Here is a 24,778-nt window from a genome sequence, read left to right on the forward strand (position 1 = left end):
CATGGTATCACTGGACATCATGGATGCTTACCTACATGTACCCATTTACCCACCTCACCAGGAGTACCTCAAGGTTGTGGTACAGAACTGACATTACCAATTCCAGACGTTGCCGTTTGGTCTGTCCACGGCACCGAGGGTGTATTCCAAGGTAATGGCCAAAATGATGATACTCCTTCGAAAGAAGGGAGTTATAATTATCCCGTACTTGGACGATACACTTATAAAGGCGAGGTCCAAGGAGCAGTCGTTGATCGGAGTAGCACTATCTCAGGAAGTGCTACAACAGCACGGCTGGATTCTGAATATCCCAAAGTCGCAGCTGGTTCCTACGACGTGTCTGCTGATATTGGGCATGTTTCTGGACACAGAACAGAAGAAGGTGTTTCTCCCGGAGGAGAAGGCCAAGGAGTTGTCATCTCTGGTCAGAGACCTCCTGAAACCAAAACAGGTGTCGGTGCATCATTGCACGCGAGTCCTGGAAAAGATGGTAGCTTCTTACGAAGCAATTCCCTTTGGCAGGTTCCATGCAAGGAACTTTCAGTGGAACCTGTTAGACAAGTGAGGATCGCATCTTCAGATGCATCGGCTGATCACCCTGTCCCCGAGGGCCAGGGTGTCTCTGCTGTGGTGGCTGCAGAGTGCTCATCTTCTCGAGGGCCGCAGATTCGGCATTCAGGACTGGGTCCTGGTGACCACGGATGCAAGCCTCCGAGGTTGGGGAGCAGTCACTCAGGGAAGAAATTTCCGAGGACAATGGTCGAGTCAGGAGACTTCCCTACACATAAATATTCTGGACCTAAGGGCCATTTACAATGCCCTAAGGCAAGCAGAACCCCTGCTTCAAAACCAGCCGGTGTTGATTCAGTCAGACAACATCACAGCTGTCGCCCATGTAAACCGACAAGGCGGCACAAGAAGCAGGATGGCGTTGGCAGAAGCCACAAGGATTCTCCGATGGGCGGAGTATCACGTGCTAACACTGTCAGTAGTGTTCATTCCGGGTGTGGAAAACTAGGAAGCAGACTTCCTCAGCAGGCACGACCTCCACCCGGGAGAGTGGGGACTTCATCCAGAAGTCTTCACGCAGATTGTGAACCGTTGGGAACGGCCACAGGTGGACATGATGGCGTCCCGCCTCAACAAAAAGCTAAAAAAGTATTGCGCCAGGTCAAGAGACCCTCAGGCGATAGCTGTGGACACACTAGTGACACCGTGGGTGTACCAGTCGGTTTATGTGTTCCCTCCTCTTCCTCTCATACCCAAGGTACTGAGGATAGTAAGTAAGAGAGGAGTAAGATCTATACTCGTAGTTCCGGATTGGCCAAGAAGAACTTGGTACCCGGAACTACAAGAAATGATCTCGGAGGACCCATGGCCAGGACCTGTTACTGCAGGGGCCCTGTCTGTTCCAAGACTTACCGCGGATGGTTTGAAGGCTTGGCGGTTGAACGCCGGATCCTAACGGAAAAGGGCGTTCCAGATGAAGTGATTCCTACGCTGTTAAAGGCTTGGAAAGACGCTGCCTGAAGTTCAGACGTTGTTAAGGGAGTGCTGCATATTCAGCCCCCTTTTGTGCTTCCAGTGGCACCTTGGGATCTCAACGTAGTGTTGGTTTTCCTAAAATCACATTGTTTTGAGCCACTTCAGAACGTGGAGTTGAAGTATCTCACGTGGAAAGTGGTCATATATATTTGGCTTCGGCTAGGCGTGTGTCAGAATTGGCGGCTTTGTCATGTGAAAGCCCTTATCTGATCTTCCATAGGGACAGGGCAGAATTGAGAATTCGTCCCCAATGTCTCCCTAAGGTGGTATCAGCGTTTCATTTGAACCAACCTATTGTGGTGCCTGTGGCTACTCGGGACTTGGAGGCCTCCAAGTTGCTGGATGTAGTCCGGGCCCTGAAAATCTATGTTTCCAGGACGGCTAGAGTCAGAAATACTGACTCGCTGTTATCCTGCATGCACCCAACAAGCTGGGTGCTCCTGCTTCTAAGCAGACTATTGCTCGCTGGATCTGTAGCACGATTCAACTTGCACATTCTGCGGCTGGACTGCCGCATCCTAAATCAGTAAAAGCCCATTCCACGAGGAAGGGGGCTCTTCTTGGGCGGCTGCCCAAGGGGTCTCGGCATTACAACTTTGCCGAGCTGCTACCTGGTCGGAGTCAAACACGTTTACAAAATTCTACAAGTTTGATACCCTGGCTGAGGAGGACCTTGAGTTTGCTCATGCGGTGCTGCAGAGTCATCTGCACTCTCCCGCCCGTTTGGGAGCTTTGGTATAATCCCCATGGTCCTTACGGAGTACCCAGCATCCACTAGGACGTCAGAGAAAATAAGAATTTACTCACCGGTAATTCTATTTCTCGTAGTCCGTAGTGGATGCTGGGAGCCCGTCCCAAGTGCGGACTCTCTGCAATACGTGTATATAGTTATTGCTTAACTAAAGGGTTTTGTTATGAGCCATCTGTTAATGAGGCTCATTTGTTGTTCATACTGTTAACTGGGTATAGTTATCACAAGTTGTACGGTGTGATTGGTGTGGCTGGTATGAGTCTTACCCTGGATTCCAAATACTTTCCTTGTAAGGTCAGCTCTTCCGGGCACAGTTTCCCTAACTGAGGTCTGGAGGAGGGGCATAGAGGGAGGAGCCAGTGCACACCAGATAGTACCTAATCTTTCTTTTAGAGTGCCCAGTCTCCTGCGGAGCCCGTCTATTCCCCATGGTCCTTACGGAGTACCCAGCATCCACTACGGACTACGAGAAATAGAATTACCGGTGAGTAAATTCTTATTATTCCTATCACTTGACTGAATACAGGTTATATTACTCGGGATACGGTCGTAAGGTAGACACAACTTAGGTCGACAGTCAGGTCGACCACTGAAGGTCAACATGCATTAGGTCGACAGGGGCAATAGGTTGACATGGTCATTAGGTCGACATGTACTAGGTCGACAGGTCAAAATGTCAACATGAGTTTTAAAATATATATATATATATATATATATATATATTATTAATTTTTTTCCTTTTTTGGACTGTTTCATACTTTACGATCCACGTGGACTACAATTGGGAACGGTAACCTGTGCCGAGCACAGCGAGGCACCTTGTCCGAAGCCATGCGAGGGGACACGGTGCACTAATTGGGGTTTCCCGTCACTTTCCAAAGAAAACGACACCAAAAAAAAAAGAAAAAGTCCTGGCACATGTCGACCTAATGACCATATCGACCTATTGCCCCTGTGGACCTAATGCATGTCGACCTTCAGTGGTCGACCTAATGACTGTCGACCTAAGTTGAGTCGACCCAACGACCCATACCCTATTAGTCTACTAACTTGATGCCATGCCTGTTGGTGTTTGCCGTAGGCTACGCACTTCCCCTAGTTCTACGAAACAAAAATACACAACTACAGCACATTCTGATACATAGAATTTATTGTAGAAATGTAACACAGTCATGGTATTTTCTTGTATGATCCTGTCTTAAGCTGGGTACACACTGAGCATTATGCTGTTCCAATATGCCGGATCAGACGGCATATCGCTTAGAATGGAGCATAACAGAAAGTGTGTATACCCGATATGCGCACTCCTGTGGCCGCTAGCGATATTGCTAGGTATAATGTGCTGCACATCAAACCTAGCGATATCGCTAGCATCCCTGCATGTTAATTAAGGGCCTAATTCAGGTTGGATTGCATTAAGCGATCAATCAGGCAGAGGCGGCAGATCAATCAGTGTCAGTGGTTGTTCCGTCCTTTATTAACATGCAGAGTGTACAGGTAATCTGGTCTGATGAGCATTTTTTCCGATGTCGGAACGAATGCCCACGTCCCAGTGTGTACCCAGCTTTATACCTTTCAATGCGTATGTGCTTCTATACTGTCTTAAACAGATCATATAAACAATAAACAGAATTTATAACAAAAACTGTATTCTACAGAAGTTAATTTAGTCTTGATTCAGATAAGCAGCAGGTAAAGGGGGGTGTTGTTCCTATTATAAACAGAAGCTGGTGCTTTGGTTCACTGATAGGCTGTGAACAGGCCCAGCGCTACCCGCTCAGCAAAGGGATGCAGTGCAGGGAGGCGCTGGGACGCTCCCCCAGCTCTGCATCCCTTCCCTGCTGCTGCGCCGTCCTGTCCCCCCTGCTGCTGCTGCCAGCTGCTGTGCCTGTCACTGTATGACAGGCAGCAGCGCTGGCAGCATGAAAAGCCTCCTCCCCTCCCCTGTGTGACAGCGCTGTGTATGGATCAGAGGAGGGGGCGGAGCTACACGGGACGGAAGGGGGCAGAGCTAAACGGGATTGAAGGGGGCGGCGCTAAGAGGACCAGGCTGCTGTAGAGAGAGGGACAGTAATTACAGTGGCGGCCAGCAAGACTTAGGTAAGTGGAGGGTGAGAAAGAAATGTATGTGTGTGTGTGTATGGTGTGTGTGTGTGTGTGTGTGTGTGTGTGTGTGTGTGTGTGTGTGTGTATGGTGGATGTGTATGTGTGTATATATGTGTGAATTGTGTGTGTGAGGTATGTCTGTGTGCGCACGCATTATGGACACTACTAATTGGGGGGTGTTACATGTAAGGACGCTACTACTACTGGGGGGGCATAACGTATAATGACGCTACTACTGGGGGGGGCATTACATGTAAGTACGCTACTACTCTGGAGGGGCATTACGTATAATGATGATACTACTACTACTAGGGGGGAATTATGTATAAGGAAGCTACTACTACTTGGGGGCATTACGTATAAGGACGCTGCTACTACTCTGGAGGGGCATTACGTATAATGATGATACTACTACTAGGGGGGAATTATGTATAAGGAAGCTACTACTACTCTGGAGGGGCATTACGTATAATGATGATACTACTACTAGGGGGGAATTATGTATAAGGAAGCTACTACTACTTGGGGGCATTACGTATAAGGACGCTGCTACTACTGGGGGGGCATTACGTATAAGAACGCTACTACTACTACTGTGGGTGCATTATGTATAAGGATGCTACTACTACTACTGGGGTGCATTACATATAAGGACGATACTACTACGGATGTGACATTACGTATAAAATGAATAAGATTATGCTACTGTGTGGTGTAATTTTAAATGGGGGTACTATTGTGTGGCCAAGCCCCTTACTTGTGAGACCACACCCCTTTTCCCAGCGCACGCCAAAGGCGCGCGCTGACCCTTTGTTGAATATGGGAGGGCACAAATTTAAAGTTTGCAGGGGGGCACCGAACACCCTAGCGCCAGCCCTGGCTGTGAACATGCTAAACCATAGGGTCCAGCTCACATCCAGTGACATTACCAGGAACATTCCCTCCTTTTCTAACTGCTTTTGCACAATGTAAATGTATTGTATTTGGGAGTGGGGAAGAATTAATTACATTGCAGGGTATAGCAAAAATGATAGGATGTAGCAGTGATAGGATTTATGTTTTTTTGGGGGGGGTTTGGCAAGACATTACTAGAAGCCAGTAAAAGGTTAGCCTGGCAAATTACAGTAACTTGTTTTGTTTACCAGCCACCAGGCTATGTTAGAGCTCACTATATTGTATATTAGCTGCAGTGCCCTCCTAAACTATTCACCCCCCCTTTGCATTTTTCATGTTTTGTTGCCTCACAACTTGGAATTAAAATGGATTGTTTGAAGGTTTGCATCATTTAATTCACAGAACATGCCTACAACAACTTTGAAGATGTTTTTTTTTTTATTGTGAAGCAAACAACAGATAGGACAAAATAACAGAAAACGTCAGCGTGCATAACTATTCACCTCCCTAAAGTCAGTACTTTGTAGAGCCACCTTTTGGGGCAATTACAGCTGCAAGTCGCTTTGGATAAGTCTCTATGAGCTTGCCACATCTTGCCACTGGGATTTTTGCCCATTCCTCAAGGCAAAACTGCTCCAGCTCCTTCATGTTGGATGGTTTCCGCTTGTGAACAGCAATCTTCAAGTCTGACCTCAATTGGATTGAGATCTGGGCCTAGACTAGGCCATTCCAACACATTTAAATGTTTCCCCTTAAACCACTCGAGTGTTGCTTTAGCAGTATGCTTTGGGTCATTGTCCTGCTGGAAGGTGAACCTCCGTCACAGTCTCAAATCACAGGCAGACTGAAACAGGTTTTGCTCAAGAATTTCCCTGTATTTAGCACCATCCATCTTTCCCTCGACTCAAAAAAGTTTCCCAGCCCCTGCTGCTGAAAAACCTCCCCACAGCATGATGCTGCCACCACCATGTTTCACTGTGGGAATGGTGCTCTTGGGGTGATGGGATATGTTGGGTTTGCGCCAGACATGGCGTTTTCCTTGGTGGCGAAAAAGTACAATTTTAGTCTCATCTGACCAGAGCACCTTCCTCCATACATTTGGTAAGTCATCCACATGCCTTTTGGCAAACTCAAAACGTGCCTTCTTATTTTTAACACTAAGTAATGGCTTTTTTCTAGCCACTCTTCCATAAAGCCCAGCTCTATGGAGTGTACGGCTTATTGTGGTCTCATGCGCAAATACACTAGTCTCTGCTGTGAAACTCTGCAGCTCCTTCAGGGTAACCTTTGGTCTCTGTGTTGCCTCTCTGATTAATGCCCTCCTTGCCCGGTCTGTGAGTTTTGGTGGCCGGCTCTCTCTTGGCAGGTTTGTTGTGGTACCATGTTCTTTCCATTTGAAGAGTATGGATTTGATGATGCGCCGGGGGATCATCAAAGATTTGGATTTTTTTTTTTTAACCCAACCCTGACTTGTACTTCTCAACAACTTTGGCCCTGACTCATTTGGAGAGCTCCTTGGTCTTCATGGTGTAATGCCTCTTGCTTAGTGGTGTTGCAGTCTCTGGGGCCTTCCAGAAAAGGTGTGTTTACACTGACAGATCATGTGACACTTAGATTGCACACAGGTGGACTTAATTTCACTAATTATGTGACTTCTGACAGTAATTGGTTGCACCAGAACTTTTGAGGGGCTTCATAGCAAAGGGGGTGAATACATATGCACATGCCAATTTTCAAATTTTTATTTATAAAAAATATTTTTTATATAAATTCTTCTAATTTCACTTCACCAACTTAGACTATTTTGTGCAGATCCATCACATAAAATCAGATAAAAAAAAATAAAAATTAAATTACAGGTTGTAATGTAACAAAATTGGTAAAAAGCCAAGCGGGGTGAATACTTTAGCAAGGTACTGTATAAAGAAGTGCTTTCTGTATTACATAGATCCCAATTTTGAAGTCCACTGACATAGCCGTGCACATCACTGAAAAAGGAGCGTGGCCTTGGGTGGGAGGGGCAAGGCCACTGTCTTTTTGGGGGCGTGCCCAGCGCTCCACGAGCAGCTGGGCAGCCCCCTGCTCCCCTGCCAGCACTGAATAGATGCCATGTGCGTGTGCATGGCATCTACTCAGAGATCACTTTGCAGAGCAGCGGGAGAACAATGGCTCCACCAACTGCCCCCCCAGCGGGACAGTGTCCAATAGTGGGACTATTCTGCTGGAACTGGGCAGTGGGGAGGTATGGTATTAGACTCCAGGCAATGAGCTTTTTATTGTTCATGTCAGTCCCAGCTAGCTTTTCACACTGGAGCCAGGGGCAGGGGACTGGTCCCTGGCCATTCACTCCTGAAGCTAATTTCAACCAGAGAGAAGAGTCATGGTGCAGAATGCTTCTAGAGATTTCAAATATTATTTTCTACCCAAACTTAAATATGTCTTGCAGAGGAGTAGGCAGTACCTCTGTCTTTGGCCACCTCATGTACACTGGGGAGAATCTCCCCCCTTGCCTCTAGCTGTATTTGTTGGATCGGAATGCATTAAATTTGCCTGCTGACAGGATCACGGCAGTCAGCATACAGATGCGGGAATCCCAACAGGCAACAATGCCGCCAGCTGGAATCCCAGTGCACCAGGGCTTTTCCCATTTCTGGGTGTCCAGAACACCCATAGAGTGGAAAAAGATCCTGTGATGAGCGCAGCGAGCCACCGAGCCCGAAGCGTTGTGAGGGCAGCGAGCCCGCAAGGGGACTCTTAGCGCTCGCCCTGCTGCTTGCATTATGGAGGCCAGGATACCACTGTTGGGATATTGACGGCTGGCATCCTGTCCGCTGGTAAAACATACTGATTCCATTGAAAAGACAGGGGCTGAATTGCCACTTGCTGTATTGTGTGACTGACTCTGTATTGAATAAAAAATGGCTGCTGTAGCTGGACTTCTAAAGATCTGTATGCTATGTGTACTCTCAGAACACTGAACTGAGAGTACTGACCTTTTTAGGACAGCTGACTGGAGATAATAAACATTTACTTGCTTCCTAGACACCTTCATCAACTGTGTATTATAAAGGCATAATCCATTCTCCAATTGTCCTGAGTAAGCCCAATATCTCCAAATTCCCCTTCTGCTCGCTACTAAGGCAGAACTGAGCCATATTGAGTGGTCACTGGAAATCAGCCATCACCATCCAAGAAGTTCTGCAACAGTGTGATCACAGCATACTTGGCTACTTGTTTTTAACTCTGGTGACGGGTGGCAGCTGACCAGTGATGGGGTGAGGCTGGACATTTTGTGTCATTAAACTGCTCCCCGATCACAACATAATCCAGCGAACCATGGAAATAAGAAGAGTAGGTGGGGCCAAAATAACATGAATTGCACCATATTGGCCACCCCCTACATACGGAATCACAATTCCAGGTACTACACTCCCTGTCCTGCACACTTCATTAGGAAATGGGTGGGATGTGGGAGATCCACCGACTGTTCAATGGTCGTGATGGTGATGCAAGGCTTGGACTTTGCAAATGCAAACAGGGGGGGGCTTCTATTTCCTACAGATGCCTCTTGCTGTACTTGAATTTTAGTGTCACGGAATTGCACAGCTGCTACCTTGCAGTTGAGCAATTCCATCCAAACATGAATTAGGCTCATAGTTTAGTATTTTGCATAGGCTCCTTTTATACTATTTTACAAAGATACACGGGTGGTAGAGCAGCTTCCTTAATAACATTACATGCTGAAACTACTTAGCTGTCCAGGAAGCTCAAAATATCTTATCCTGCTGCAAAAAAAACAAAACAATGCATGCAATACAAGGCGAATTACTATACCTAGGTATCATTCAGCTTGGGGCACCAAACATCTCTGCTGGAAATTTAGAGATTTTACACCAGGCTTCTGAACATGAATGAAACCATATAAACAGATGCATAAACTGTCAAAGAAAATATTCTTATAACAGTGTTCTCTAAGGTTATTCAGCAACACATGTCTCTTTATAACAACTAAGCTCATAAATGCATCAACACCTTCATGTCGATCAGAGTATCCTGTACCCCATGTGAAGAGACTGTGCAAAATTCATTTAAAACAGTTGTATGCATTATACGTATCCTTTTTTTTTTGGTAGAGAACAGGTTAACCTGCACTCAAGGGTTATCTGAAAATAGGGGATTAATGTGCAGGAGATTAATATAAATGTATTGTGTGAGGCATCAAATCCTGGAAGGCTTATTGCATTAGCCACTTGCACAAAATTCTGTAATGTATTGTTATGCATATTGAATAAAAGTATTAGGACATTAACCCTGCTGTTTCGACAGTGACTTGAATACTGAGCTCAGAAATTGGGCTGACAGCAGCCATTACTACCGCCTGTGGTTGTACATGGGGTCTATATATCACGCATCTCAATTTCAAGGGTAGTGACTTTGCTAAACATAGCATTGTGATATACCTGCTGGCTCCACTTGCTCTCCCACCGTGCAGGCACCGGAGTACTAAGAGATATCAAATCTTGAGGCGGCAACTAATGCAGCATCGACTGTCTTGAGGACACTGTGGTTCCGGAATTAGGGAGGGTGTACAGTGTGTGTGGGGATGGGGAGGACTAGCGGGCAGGAGCTATTAATATTTGTCACTGTTTACTACAACAAGACTAGTGTTGCTTCTTTCATACTTGCCTACTTTTGAAAAAGCATTTCAGAGAGATTGTGAAAGTAACACCTATCAGCGCGGACATGTACTGCTACATCTGAGAGACGGGTCATAAAAATGACTTACATCCAAATGTAAATGAACCCCAAAGTTAGTAAGATCTACTTGTTGAAGAAACCCCCCTCTGGGGGTAATTCCAAGTTGATCGCAGCAGGATTTTTGATAGCAATTGGGCAAAACCATGTGCACTGCAGGGGAGGCAGATATAACATGTGCAGAAAGAGTTAGATTTGGGTGGGTTATTTTATTTCTGTGCAGGGTAAATACTGGCTGCTTTATTTTTGCACTGCAAATTAGATTGCAGATTGAACACACCACACCCAAATCTAACTCTCTCTGCACATGTTATATCTGCCTCCCCTGCAGTGCACATGGTTTTGCCCAATTGCTAACAAAAATCCTGCTGCGATCAACTTGGAATTACCCCCAGAATCTGCAAAATTTGCAGAATTTGTTTGTGCATTTTGCTTTACAAGAGTTTCCATATACTGTAAGTGACCACGAGAAACTTTATTTAAAATGCATGTAGCCATAGGGATCATTGTGCCTTATAACCAAGGCAGGAAAATGGCACTGATGTTCCCATTTGAATGTATGTATCTGTGATTACTTTCCCCCCCAAGAATGTAACAGCTGCATAATGGGGGTACGTTGCAATCAGGGAGATTGCTGGACTAGTCAGGGAGTCAGGGAGATTGCTGCTATTTCAGGGAGTCTCCTGCAGAATGAGGGAGCGTGAGCAAGTATGGTTTCTTTGCACCACAAAGACCAGAAGACACGGAGAAGAGACCTGCACACAATTGGAAGCTGGCTAATTTGCATGTTGTCCCTCACAGAGCTGGGGTGTCTGGGATAAGCACTATTCTTGGTAACATAAAAGGATTTGCATTGGTATCCCTTACATGAGTACACTGAGTTATGGAACAACTACTGCCAAACAGTACACATTTTACATGTGCATTATTATAACACATGTATAATAGAAACAAGTCACAAACATATAGACAACAAACCAAAGAGCAAGTTTACATTTTCTAAAGTTTACTCTCAAATATTCTAAAACTCACTACACAATTACCTATATAATATCTAAAGATTATCTTGACTGCTTTTTGGATTTATTCTCTAGATTCCCAAATTATGCAAACACCTGCAAATCTAAACTACAAACTCTACATTAAAAACAACGATTTTGCTTGGAAACTAATTTGTGCTTGATATTTTTGTCTCTTTAAAAAAAAAAATATAATGCTTTCTACAACCATGAGAATGTTTGGAGGTATGCAGTTCAAAGTGGCATATTATTGATTTGTGGCACTACAATGTGACATACTGTAATATGAATTTGGAACTAGGGTGGCCAATTCCGGGATCGGCGGAATCCAGGGATTTAGGCCAGAAATCAGCCGGGATTCAATCCCGGGATTGGAAGCTCCAATTCCGGGGATTGAGGGATCAGGCAGGCCTTTCTGTTTTTTACTGCTGGGCAGTGTTGAGCGTCCTCAGGAAGCTCAACGCTGCCCGGCTCCCTCCTCTCGGCTACCCCTGCGCAGCGTGATGTGAAGTCAGAGGTCACGCTGCAGAGTCAGCCGCCCGTCACCCGCCGCCAAACCCGAAGGAGAGCCGCCCTTCAACCGCCGCCAAGTCTGAAGGAAGTTTCCCAGAAGGGAGGGGCGGACACAAAGCAAAAAGCCAATCCCGGGTATCCCGAAATTGACCATTTTTCAGTCCCGATACCCGGGATTGAAAAAATGGCCCGGGATTGGCCACCCTACTTCGGACACTGAGTTGCATAAAGTGACCAAGGGCACAGCTATAATTTATTAAATAAACTAGGGCACTACTATGGGGCATAAAATAAACTGGGGCACTACTATGGGACATAAAATAAACTGGGGCATTACTGTGGAGACATAAAATAAACTGGGGCACTACTATGGGGCATAAAGTAAACTGGGGCACTACTGCGGCACATAAAATTAGCAACTGCTGTTAAAAGAGTTGTCTCTCTAGAAGGGGTCCCTTCAGAATGTAGCTATGTAGCCCGCAAAGTTCTGGCAAAGCCTCTGTCTTGTTATGTTGGTCTTGTAAGCATGCTAGATCTGTTTGGATAGTGACCTCAGTGTACAGAGCTGTCTTGTTTAAGGTTACAAAACGCGCACATCTTTCAGTCTTTTCTTTTTTAAAGCCCTAATTACATGCTGTCACCCAAGTGCAATAAAAGCATAAGCGTGCGGTTTTGAGACGGTCTACCAAATGGTGAAGAGGTCTTTAATTCCAGTAGGCATAACTGCTAGGGGGGCCTGAACCCAGGTTGCATACCAATTTTATACAGATTACGCCAGGTAGAGCCCCTTTTATACAAGTCACGCCAGGTAAAGCCCCTTTTGTAAACGTTACGCCAGGTAGAGCCCCTTTTATACCTGTCACGCCACGTACAGCCCCTTTTATACACGTTATGCCAGGTAGTGTTCCTTATATACATGTTACACCAGGTAGAACCACTTTTATACATGTTACTCCAGGTAGAGCCCCTTTTATACACGTTATACCAGGGAGAGACCCTTTTATACATGTTACGCCAGGTAGAGCCACTTTTATACATGTTATGCCTTGTAGAGACCCTATTATACATGTTACACCAGGTAGAGACCCTTTTATACACGTTATGCCAGGTAGTGTTCCTTATATACATGTTACACCAGGTAGAGCCCCTTTTATACACGTTACGCCAGGTAGAGCCCCTTTTATACACGTTATACCAGGGAGAGACCCTTTTATACATGTTACGCCAGGTAGAGACCCTTTTATACACGTTATACCAGGGAGAGACCCTTTTATACATGTTACTCCAGGTAGAGCCACTTTTATACATGTTATGCCTTGTAGAGACCCTATTATACATGTTACACCAGGTAGAGACCCTTTTATACACGTTATGCCAGGTAGTGTTCCTTATATAGATGTTACACCAGGTAGAGCCCCTTTTATACACGTTACGCCAGGTAGAGCCCCTGTTTTAAACGTTACACCAGGTAGAGACCCTTTTATACATGTTACGCCAGGTAGAGACCCTTTTATACACGTTATGCCAGGTAGAGCCCCTTTTATACACGTTACGCCAGGTAGAGCCCGTTTTAAACGTTACACCAGGTAGAGACCCTTTTATACATGTTACACCAGGTAGAGACCCTTTTATACACGTTATTTATCAAAGACACCCCCCCCCCCTCCATGCACCACAGCAAATTAACACTGGTAGCTCATCATACAGTACATTAAAGATGCTCTCCAGGCACCCCACAAACACACAATCACCACCTTAGTGCTTAGCTATGGCTATCGGGACTGAGGAAGAGAGCGCATCACCCAGACAGCTGTCAAAGCCCATGGGAACTGCCTGGGAGGAGCTGGAGTTCCCTCTAGATTCAGACAGCCAGCAGTCTCCATGGATATGAGGAGTGTAGCAGTTCACTGACACAGCTGCCTGTTTGAAGCTCCTCCAACAACCCCCCCACCCCCCACCCCTCCAAGCTACAGCCATAGGCATGCACAGCACATGGAAGGTAGTATGGCAGTATTGGTGAAAGCAAGAAGGGGGTGTCTGGCTACAGGGAGGGATTATGTCTGTGATATTGGTGACAAAAAGAGGTTATGTAAGGGTGTTCTGGAAGCAGGGAGCGAGGGCTAGTGTCTGGAAGCAGGGTATCTGGAAGCAGCGGAGGAAGGTGGGTGGGGGGGCGTGAAGGTAGGGTGTGGGGGTGTGTGGGGGAGGGTGGTACTGTGTTGGGGTTAGGGGTGGTGAGTTGTCTGTAGGTGGGGGACACACACATGCCCTCACTGTATTTAGCTAGCACAGACAGTATTACTGATGGCATGGCGCTGACATAATTTAGAAGTATAATGCTGGGGGTCTCCTCTGTCTACTGCCTGGAACTCTGCCCACACTCTGCCTGAGGTATTGGTACTAAGCCTGAAAAGTGATACATTTCACAATGATAAAGTGCCAGCCAATCAACTTCTAACTACCATGTCACTGGCTGTGTTTGAAAAATGACAGTTAGGAGCCAATTGGCTGGTACTTTATCACCGTGATATTTATCACTTTTCAAGGCTTAGTACATCTGGCCCATTATGTGCACCATCCTAGAGCTGCAGTGAGGGTGGAGCGGGTCCTTCCTGTTGCTGCTTTGCCTCCTCCTTATCAGTGTCATCTGCGTGTATCTCCAGCAGGACATGGTGTGTGGCTCCGGATCCCTGTGCTGGGTATCATATCAATATACCCCATACAGCACCTCCCAGATAGCCACAGTCCAGGAGCCTGGAGAATAGAGTCTCGAGAGATGATGATGTCATCATCTCATACACCAGTAGCTCCGCGGCGGCTGTATGCGGTACGTGTCACTTGGAGGAAAAACTAAACATATTGGACTGGACGGTAGATGCTAGAACCAAGTACGCTAAAGGACCTCAGACGTCAGGGGGAGGACCTAGGCCGGGATATTTATCTCACTATCCATGCCACCAACTACTCCCTTTCGAGCCCGAAGCATGGCAAGTAAAAGCAAGCCCGTGAGGGTACATTTTGGGTACCCTGTTTGGGCCTTGCTCCTCCCCCTGGTGATGTCAAAGGTCGTTTCCCCAACTTGATTTTAGCCATAACCCTTATTAGACTTACAACGGGTACTGGTCGCATCTCCCTTTCTGCTGCTCTGCAGTGATGGATCGCAGGCAGGGGGTCCCCCTATTAGTTGTAAATAGCAGAGGCGGCGAGGATTATGGGTGGGTGGTTGGGGCGCTGGCTGGGTGACTGCAGCCGTGCCCTGAGATCGCAGTGCCCTAGGCGGTAGCGCTACTTGCCCACACCTAAACCCGCCACTGAATGCAGATAAACTAGTAATCTAATGGGTTGAACAATAACATGACTGCACGCATTGGGGGTTGGTGACTGGCATATACTGTAATAATATAACAGGATATTTAAAGTCATATTTAGCAATTAGTGCTATATAATTACAAGGAATATCACAAGTACCATAATATGAGTGTCCTGAGATAGCTGCTCTTTTGTGAATACTGTAATAACAGCGTTAGTTTATGCTCTGTGTGGAATGATTAAATAGATAAACACTGTCAACTATTTTATGCCTTATGCAGGGGACTCTGGCAGTGAAATGGTTACAAGTGCCAAGACTGCTTATGAAGAAGCGCAGAGAATTCTCAGTGCCGCTATTCTATCTTTTCCAGATAATTAAGCTGTCCTGTGAGTGTATGTCAGCTTTCTATAACCCAGACACTTATTAAAACTTCTCCTGAATTTAATTAGCCTGCAAGTTTAAGCAGCGTGTAAATGGCCACTAATGATATGCTATGTTCATCCCTGTTATTTCTTAGATCCTTATATGAAAGCTACAATGGCAATCTAGTTCTGGCTTAATAACCTTATCTGTCCCTTCCCTCACATCTCATGTTTAAATCCCTCTCACATCGTAACACTACTTCCATCACATTAAGTGCTCAGCCATGTCATGGCAGTATCTCCTCCCCTTACATATTTGCCTCAGCATAATAAAGTGAACAGGGTCATCATTTTCACCTCCCTTTGAAGTATTATATAAGCAGCTGAAACACTTATCCTTGATGGATTGTCCAATTTGTCAACTCCACCATATTTAGGAAGCCCTCCCCTGTGTAGCCTGTGGGGTTCTCCCACAGGGTAGTCACAATTTCCTACACCTAAGCCATAATTACTTATTTTTTTTATAATTCCCTTAATTTGATCCCGTGGGAAAGATTGAGTGGCAGCTGCGTGTGTTGTGGAAACGTGGTTTGCAGTATCACAGTCTTGCCCCTGCTACAAAATGCTGCAGTTCGTGTGGTCGAGCAATGATGACACAATTGGAAAAAAAAAAAAATGAGACATGACCCTGCCTACTTTCTAAAAAGATCGGGCAAGATTGAGATGATAACCTGCACTTCCAGGAGTCTGGGAGAACTACACAAAATGTGCAAGTCTCCTGGACATTCTAGGAGACTAATACACCTTTTACACCTAGAAAGTTTAGAAACGTGGGTCACAGCCGGGAGCCTGAAACGGGTGCTCCTCGGCTACGACCCAAGTTGGCCCCCTTTCCTGCTGCAGTCACCAACCCCGGCACATTGCCGTGTTGGTGACGTTGCCGGTGACGCAGCGGGGTCGGCGCTGGGAGATCACATGAGCTCCCAGCACCGCCCTTCCATACACTGTGAATGGGAGCCGGGTCACATCGACTCTGCTTCCGTTTACACAGCACAGCTTGCCGGGCTGAACCCGTGTTCAACCCTGCAAGCTACCCGAGTTGGAATACCGGGTCACTCGACCCGGATTATTCCAACTCGGTCCTTTTACATCAACCAGCACGGGTTATGCGCGTTCATGTGCAATAACCCGTGCTATATGCTGGTTGGTGTAAAAGGAGTATAAGCAAATATGACTTAAGCATCCAGTCTGCTAGAGATTACTACATGGGGAGTAAGGAGAGTGGGAATAGTCCCTGTTGGTCAACATGCCGACTGTCGGGATTGTGAGGTGCCGGTCACATAACTCAGTCAACTAAATCAAACAGTTATACAAAGCAGAATCGTGACTGCAATGGGCAGAGACAGGCAGCACCAGAGCCAGAAACTCGACATCCCAAGTTGGCGGACGCAGCTTTGAGCTGTGCAGCACTTCAGGTCAATGGGCTGGAGGAGTGCACAGGGGCGCAAGCGGCTGGGTTAGCATACCCACTGAGACTCTGTGATCAGTATTCTGTCTCTGTGTTCTGTCACTGTTTCACCCCCCCTAGTGTTCTGTCCCTGTGTTACACCCCTCCCTCCCCCCAGTGTTCTGTCACTATTCCATCCCCCCCGTGTTCTGTCACTATTCCCCCGATTACTGTCACTATTCCCCACCCCCGTGCTCTATCACTGTTTCCCCCCGTGTTCTGTCACTATTTCACCCCCCCCCCCATATTTTTTCACTATCCCCCCCACGTGTTCTGTCACTATTTCACCTCACCCTCTGTGTTCTGCCACTATTCCCCCCACTTGTTCTGTCATCATTTCACATACCACTCTGTGTTCTGCCACTATTTTAGCACCCCCTCTGGGTTCTGTGACTATTTTACCCCCCCGTGTTTTGTTACTGTTTCACCCCCCCTGTGTTCTGTCAATACTTCACCACCCCGTGTTCTTCACCTTCCCCCCTGTTCTGTCATTATTTCACACCCCCCCCCTGTTCTGTCCGTTTCACCTCCCCCCTTTGTGTTCTGTCTCAGCCATTGTGTCATCCCACCCACCCCCATATGTGTTCTATCACTATTTCACCCCCTCTGTCTTCTGTCACTATCTCACCCTCCCTCTGTGTACTATCAATATTTCACCCATTTGTGTTCTGCACTAGCCATTGTGTCGCCCCCTTCTGTGTTTTGTCACCGTTTGATACCGCCTTTTGTGTTCTGTCCCAGCCATTGTGTCACATCCCCCCCCCCTTCATATCAGTGTCATGTTCCACCTACCACTAATAAATAGTAAAAAAACAATACAAACAATGCAACAGATAGGAATAATTAATACAGATAAATAAGAATTTACTTACCGATAATTCTATTTCTCGTAGTCCGTAGTGGATGCTGGGGACTCCGTCAGGACCATGGGGAATAGCGGGCTCCGCAGGAGACAGGGCACATCTAAAAAAGCTTTTAGGTCACATGGTGTGTACTGGCTCCTCCCCCTATGACCCTCCTCCAAGCCTCAGTTAGGTACTGTGCCCGGACGAGCGTACACAATAAGGAAGGATCTTGAATCCCGGGTAAGACTCATACCAGCCACACCAATCACACCGTACAACTTGTGATCTGAACCCAGTTAACAGTATGATAACAAAACGAAGTAGCCTCCGAAAAGATGGCTCACAACAATAGTAATAACCCGATTTTTGTAACAATAACTATGTACAAGCATTGCAGACAATCCGCACTTGGGATGGGCGCCCAGCATCCACTACGGACTACGAGAAATAGAATTATCGGTAAGTAAATTCTTATTTTCTCTAACGTCCTAGTGGATGCTGGGGACTCCGTCAGGACCATGGGGATTATACCAAAGCTCCCAAACGGGCGGGAGAGTGCGGATGACTCTGCAGCACCGAATGAGAGAACTCCAGGTCCTCCTTAGCCAGAGTATCAAAATTTGTAAAATTTTACAAACGTGTTCTCCCCTGACCACGTAGCTGCTCGGCAAAGTTGTAATGCCGAGACTCCTCGGGCAGCCGCCCAGGATGAGCCCACCTTCCTTGTGGAATGGGCATCTACATATTTCGTCTGTGGCAGGCCTGCCACAGAATGTGCAAGCTGAATTGTACTACAAATCCAGCGTGCAATAGACTGCTTAGAAGCATGAGCACCCAGCTTGTTGGGTGTATACAGTATAAACAGCAAGTCAGACTTTCTGACTCCAGCCGTCCTAACTATATATATATATATATATATATATTTTTAGGGCCCTGACCACGTCTAGTAACTTGGAGTCCTCCAAGTCCCTAGTAGCCGCAGGCACCACAAGAGGTTGTTTCAGGTGAAAACGCTGACACCCCTTTATGAAGAAACTGGAGACGAGTCCCAGTTCTGTCCTGTTCAAATGGAAAATTTTAATATGGGCTTTTGTAAGACAAAGCCGCCCATTCTGACAATCGCCTGGCCGAGGCCAGGGCTAACAACATGGTCACTTCCCATGTGAGATATTTGTCAACAGCATGGTCACTTTCCATGTGAGATATTTCAAATCCACAGATTTGAGCGGTTCAAACCAATATGATTTTAAGAAATCCCAACACTATGTTGAGATCTCACGGTGCCCCTAGGGGCACAAAAAAGCTGTATATGCAATACATCCTTTGCAATCTGGACTTCAGGAACTGAAGTCAATTCTTTCTGGAAGAAAATCTACAGGGCCGAAATTTAAATGTTAATGAACCCCAATTTGAGGTCCAAAACACTCCTGTTTTCAGGAAGTGTAGAAATCGACCTAGTTGAATTTCCGTCGTGGAGCCTTCCTGGCCTCACCCACGCAACATATTTTCACCACATGTGGTGATGACGTTGTGCGGTCACCTCCTTCCTGGCTTTGACCCGGGTAGGTATGACCTCTTATGGAATGCCTTTTCCCCTCAGGATCCGGCATTCAACCGCCATGCCGTCAAACGCAGCCGCGGTAAGTCTTGGAATAGACATGGTACTTGCTGAATCAAGTCCCTTCTTAGCTCCCCAGGCCCTTAGTCCTCTGTGAGCATTTCTTGAAGTTCCGGGTACCAAGTCCCTCTTGGCCAATCCGGAGCCACTAGTATAGTTCATACTCCTCTATGTCTTATAATTCTCAATACCCTGGTTATGAGAAACAGAGGAGGGAACACATACACAGACTGGTACACCCACGGTGTTACCAGAACATCCACAGCTATCGCCTGAAGGTCTCATGACCTGGCGGAATACCTGTCCCGTTTTTTGTTCGGGCGGGACGCCATCATGTCCACCTTTGGTCTTTGCCAACGGTCCACAATCATGTTGAAAAACTTCCCTATGAAGTTTCCACTCTCCCGGGTGGAGGTCATGCCTGCTGAGGAAGTCTGCTTCCCAGTCGTCCACTCCCGGAAAGAACACTGCTGACAGTGCTATCACATGATTTTCCGCCTAGCGAAAAATCCTTGTAGTTTTCACTGCCCTCCTGCTTCTTGTGCCGCCCTTCTGTTTACGTGGGCGACTGCCGTGATGTTATCCCACTGGATCAATACCGGCTGACCTTGAAGCAGAGGTCTAGCTAAGTTTAGAGCATTATAAAATTGCTCTAAGCTTATTTATGCGGAGAGAATTCTCCAGACTTAATCACACTTCCCTGGAAATTTTTTCCCTGTGTGACTGTTCCCCAGCCTCTCAGGCTGGCCTCCGTGGTCACCGGCATCCAATCCTGAATGCCGAATCTGCGGCCCTCTAGAAGATGAGCACTCTGTAATCACCACAGGAGAGACACCCTTTTCCTTGGATATAGGGTTATCCGCTGATGCATCTGAGGATGCGATCCGGACCATTTGTCCAGCAGATCCCACTGAAGAGTTCTTGCGGGAAATCTGCCGAATGGAATTGCTTCGTAATAAGCCACCATTTTTACCAGGACTCTTGTGCAATGATGCACTGACACTTTTCCTGGTTTTAGGAGGATCCCGATTAGCTCGGATAACTCCCTGGTTTTCTCCACTGGGAGAAACACGTTTTTCTGGACTGTGTCCAGAATCTTCCCTAGGAACAGTAGACGTGTCGTCGGAAAAAGCTGCGATTTTGGAATATTTAGAATCCACTCGTGCTGTCGTAGAACTACTTAAGATAGTGCTACTCCGACCTCCAACTGTTCTCTGGACCTTGCCCTTATCAGGAAAGCGTCCATGTTTCTTTTAAGAAAAATCATCATTCCGGCCATTACCTTGGTAAAGACCCGGGGCGCCGTGGACAATCCAAACGGCAGCGTCTGAACTGATAGTGACAGTTCTGTACCAGGAACCTGAAGTACCCTTGGTGAGAAGGGCAAATTTGGACCTGTAGGTAAACGTCCCTGATATCCAGTGACATCATATCGTCCCCTTCTTCCTGGTTCGCTATCACTGCTCCGAGTGACTCCATCTTGATTTGAACGCTTGTATGTAAGTGTTCAAATATTTCAGATCTCACCGAGCCGGTTGGCTTCAGTACCACAATATAGTGTGGAATACTACCCCCTTCCTTGTTGTAAGAAGGGTACTTTGATTATCACCTGCTGGGATTACAGCCTGTGAATTGTGTGAGGGGGAGACGTCTCGAATTTCCAATGTACACCTGGGATATTACATGTAGGATCCCGGAGTTCCCTTGCGAGTGTTGCTGAAACTCTTGAGATGACCCCCTACCGCACCTGAGTCCGCTTGTACGGCCCCAGCGTTATGCTGCGGACTTGGCAGAAGCCGTGAGGAGCTTCTGTTCCTGGGAATGAGCTGCTTGCTGCAGTCTTCTTCCCTTTCCTCTCCCCCTGGGCAGATATGACTGGCCTTCGCCCGCCTGCCCGTATGGGGACGAAAGGACTGAGACTGAAAAGACTGTCCTTTTCTGCCAATATGTGACTCGGGGTAACAAAAAGTGGATTTTTCAGCTGTTGCCATGGCCACCAGGTCCAATGGACCGCCCCTTTATACGGCAATACTTCCATATGCCGTCTGGAATCTGCCTCACCTGACCACTGTCGTGTCTTCGTCTGGCAGATATGTACATCACATTTACTCTTGATGCCAGAATGCAAATATGCCTCTGCGCATCACACATATATAGAAATGCATCCTTAAAATGCTCTATAGACAATAAAATCCTGTCCCTATCAAGGGTATCAAAATTTTCAGTCAGGAAATCCGACCAAGCCCCCTCAGCGCTGCACATCCAGGCTGAGGCGATTGCTGGTCGTAGTATAACACCAGTATGTGTGTATATACTGTTATGATATTTTCCAGCTTCCTATCAGCTGGCTCCTTGAGGGCGGCCGTATCTGGAAACGGTAACGCCATGTTTTTTATAAGCGTGTGAGCGCCTTGTCCACCCTAAGGTGTGTTTTCCAACTCGCCCTTACTACTGGCGGGAAAAAGGGTATACCGCCCATAACTTTCTGTCGGAGGAACCCCACGTATCATCACACACTTCATTTAATTTATCTGATTCAGGCAAAACTACAAGTAGTTTATTCCCACCCTACAAAATACCCTTATTTGTGGTACTTGTGGTATCAGAAATACGTAACACCTCCTTCATTGCCCTTAACATGTAACTTGTGGCCCTAAAGGAAAAATACGTTTGTTTCTTCACCGTCGACACTGGGGTCAGTGTCCGTGTCAGTGTCTGTCGACCGACTGAGGTAAATGGGCGTTTTTACAAGCCCCTGACGGTGTCTGAGACGCCTGGACCGATACTAATTTGTCCGCCGGCTGTCTCATGTCGTCAACCGGCTTGCAGCGTGTTGACATTATCACGTAATTCCATAAGTAAGCCATCCATTCTGGTGTCGACTCCCTAGAGAGTGACATCACCATTACAGGCAATTTTCTCCATCTCCTCACCAACATTTTCCTCATACATGTCGACACACACGTACCGACCTACAGCACACACATACAGGGAATGCTCTGATAGAGGACAGGACCCACTAGCCCTTTGGGGAGACAGAGGGAGAGTTTGCCAGCACACACCAAAAGCGCCATAATGTATATAACAACCCTAGAAGGTGTTGTTTCTATATATGGGCTCTTAATATATAATTATATCGCCAATTTATGCCCCCCTTCTCTTTAACCCTGTTTCTGTAGTGCAGGGGAGAGTGGGAGCCTTCCTCACCAGCGGAGCTGGTCAGGAAAATGGCGCTGAGTGCTGAGGAGAATAAGCTCCGCCCCTTTCACGGCGGGCTTTTCTCCCGGTTATTAGGAAAACTGGCCTGGGTTAAATACATACATATAGCCTTAATGGCTATATGTGATGTATTTATTTGCCTCTAAGGTAATCTATATTGCTGCCCAGGGCGCCCCCAGCAGCGCCCTGCACCCTCCGTGACCGAGATCAGTGAGCCGTGTAGCAACAATGGCGCACAGCTGCAGTGCTGTGCGCTACCTTCATGAAGACTGAGGAGTCTTCTGCCGCCTGTTTCCGGACCTCCGTTCTGCCGTTCTTCAGCGTCTGTAAGGGGGATCGGCGGCGCGGCTCCGGGACGAACCCCAGGCTGACCTGTGTTCCGACTCCCTCTGGAGCTCAGTGTCCAGTAGCCTAAGACTTCAATCCTCCTGCACGCAGGTGAGTTGCAAGTCTCTCCCCTAAGTCCCTCGTTGCAGTGATCCTGTCGCCAGCAGGAATCACTGATTAGAAACCTAAAAAAAAACTTTTCTAAACAGCTCTTTAAGAGAGCCACCTAGATTGCACCCTCTCGGACGGGCACAAAAACCTAACTGAGGCTTGGAGGAGGGTCATAGGGGGAGGAGCCAGTACACACCATGTGACCTAAAAGCTTTTTTAGATGTGCCCTGTCTCCTGCGGAGCCCGCTATTCCCCATGGTCCTGACGGAGTCCCCAGCATCCACTAGGACGTTAGAGAAAATAGTAATATATATATATATATATATGCTGTATATATATATACAGTTCCATGTAGCCATAAATGTTTGTTCCCCAGAGTTTGGGTAATGGTCATATTTATATAGGTAGTATGCTAGTATGCTCTCATTGCGAGAAAGGAACTTTGGACAGCATAATGGAGTCTGCCTAGATATCAATACATAAATACCCATGCTACAAAATGAAATTCCCCTGGGCTTATTATGAAATCAGAATGATATTTATGGTAAAACGCATGCTTCTCCTGAAAGCAAGCTGTTGTCTGGGAACCTAGGTATGAAATTCCATGGTAACTGAGAGATCAAAGAGTTACTAGGAAATCCTCTAGTGGGACCAGACCTATAGCATGGATATGTCAAAAGTGACTTTATTCACTTCTTTAACCACAAAATTAAACAAATGGAACTGAAAACTACTGAATATGCCCCAACACTGGAAAAAGCTATTCTTGAGATCTGTCCAAATCCATTGTTAGAATCCTTTAACATAATATATATTTTTAATTGTGGATCTAACAGTGAATTTAAGGGCAGCCGAACATTTTGAACCACGCTATACATCCGGAAGACGCACACATTTTGGAGAATACTGCTGGCAGAGAAGCCACCTTCCTGGATCCTGCTTCTCATTCTTCTGAAATGCGCGGGGGCATTTATGACACAAATCAATGAAAATTACACAAATCATGTTGGTTTTTCCATCACCACACTGATTCTATGGACGTACCCTCTAGAATGTCTCAGATGATAGTACTAAAAAGCATATAAATACATAAATAGACTTAAATTATGTGATGACTGACCACAAACATCATAAGCGCTCTTTCTCCAATAGGACTCAAGGCACTTCCATTGACTGTATCATGATACAAACAAATAGTATATAATGACAAAAAAAAACAGAAATTAAAGAGGGTCCTGCCCAAACTATCTACAGTCTAAGAGGTGTGAGGGACACTTTATACATAAAGGTAGGACTTGTTGGTGATGATACATATATTTTAGTAATGCTGGGTCTGATCAGGGATTTTTCAAATTCACTAGGAGCTGCAAATTTGTGCACAGCAGCTGTGTGGAAATATGTTACTGTCACAGTCCCCTGGGAATTGTATAAAGACTCCCATAATTGGCATCGCTGATCTGCTGCTTGCGTACAAATACAGTACACATCAGGCAAACATTGACCATCGGAGTAACCCCATGGTCGAACAGCATAGCCGCAGGAAGTTAGATATCGTAGCCCCTGTAACTGCATACAGGATCGCAGTAGCAAGCTGTGACAAGCCCCATAAACAGTTGAGACACACCTACATTTTTGCTGCCATTCCGGTTACCTCCCATAAACGTTCCGGACTGTCAATCACTTTGCAAATAAATCATCTCTGTAACCGCTGCTGCAAAACCATTGCGGCACACTTGCAGTTCGACTTAGATGCAGCTGATAATCGCTCAACTGCAAAAAAAAATTGGGTTTGTGGAAATCTCTGAATCAGACTAGTTCCGAGCTTCAGGAAGGTAGTGATCACAGGCTCAGCAATATTGTGTAGTTCTATGCTCCAGGCAGTTGGTGGACAGAGAT

At 46.4% G+C, this 24,778-nt stretch overlaps 1 protein-coding gene and 1 long non-coding RNA gene across 5 annotated transcripts in view; one reads left to right on the forward strand and one right to left on the reverse strand.

The window, feature by feature from the left end:
- Window positions 1-24,778, reverse strand: part of SDK2 (sidekick cell adhesion molecule 2) — a 1,024,610-nt gene that overhangs the window by 525,805 nt on the left and 474,027 nt on the right. The gene's annotated exons all lie outside the window — the stretch shown is intronic.
- LOC135056247 (uncharacterized) overlaps window positions 4,242-24,778 on the forward strand; it is a 91,050-nt gene continuing 70,513 nt past the window's right edge. Inside the window, exon 1 of the long non-coding RNA XR_010243937.1 lies at window positions 4,242-4,396. This is a non-coding gene — a long non-coding RNA (uncharacterized LOC135056247). The remainder of the gene's footprint in view (window positions 4,397-24,778) is intronic.

This window comes from Pseudophryne corroboree, chromosome 3 (genome assembly GCF_028390025.1).
Source record: "Pseudophryne corroboree isolate aPseCor3 chromosome 3, aPseCor3.hap2, whole genome shotgun sequence".
NCBI lineage: Eukaryota > Metazoa > Chordata > Amphibia > Anura > Myobatrachidae > Pseudophryne > Pseudophryne corroboree.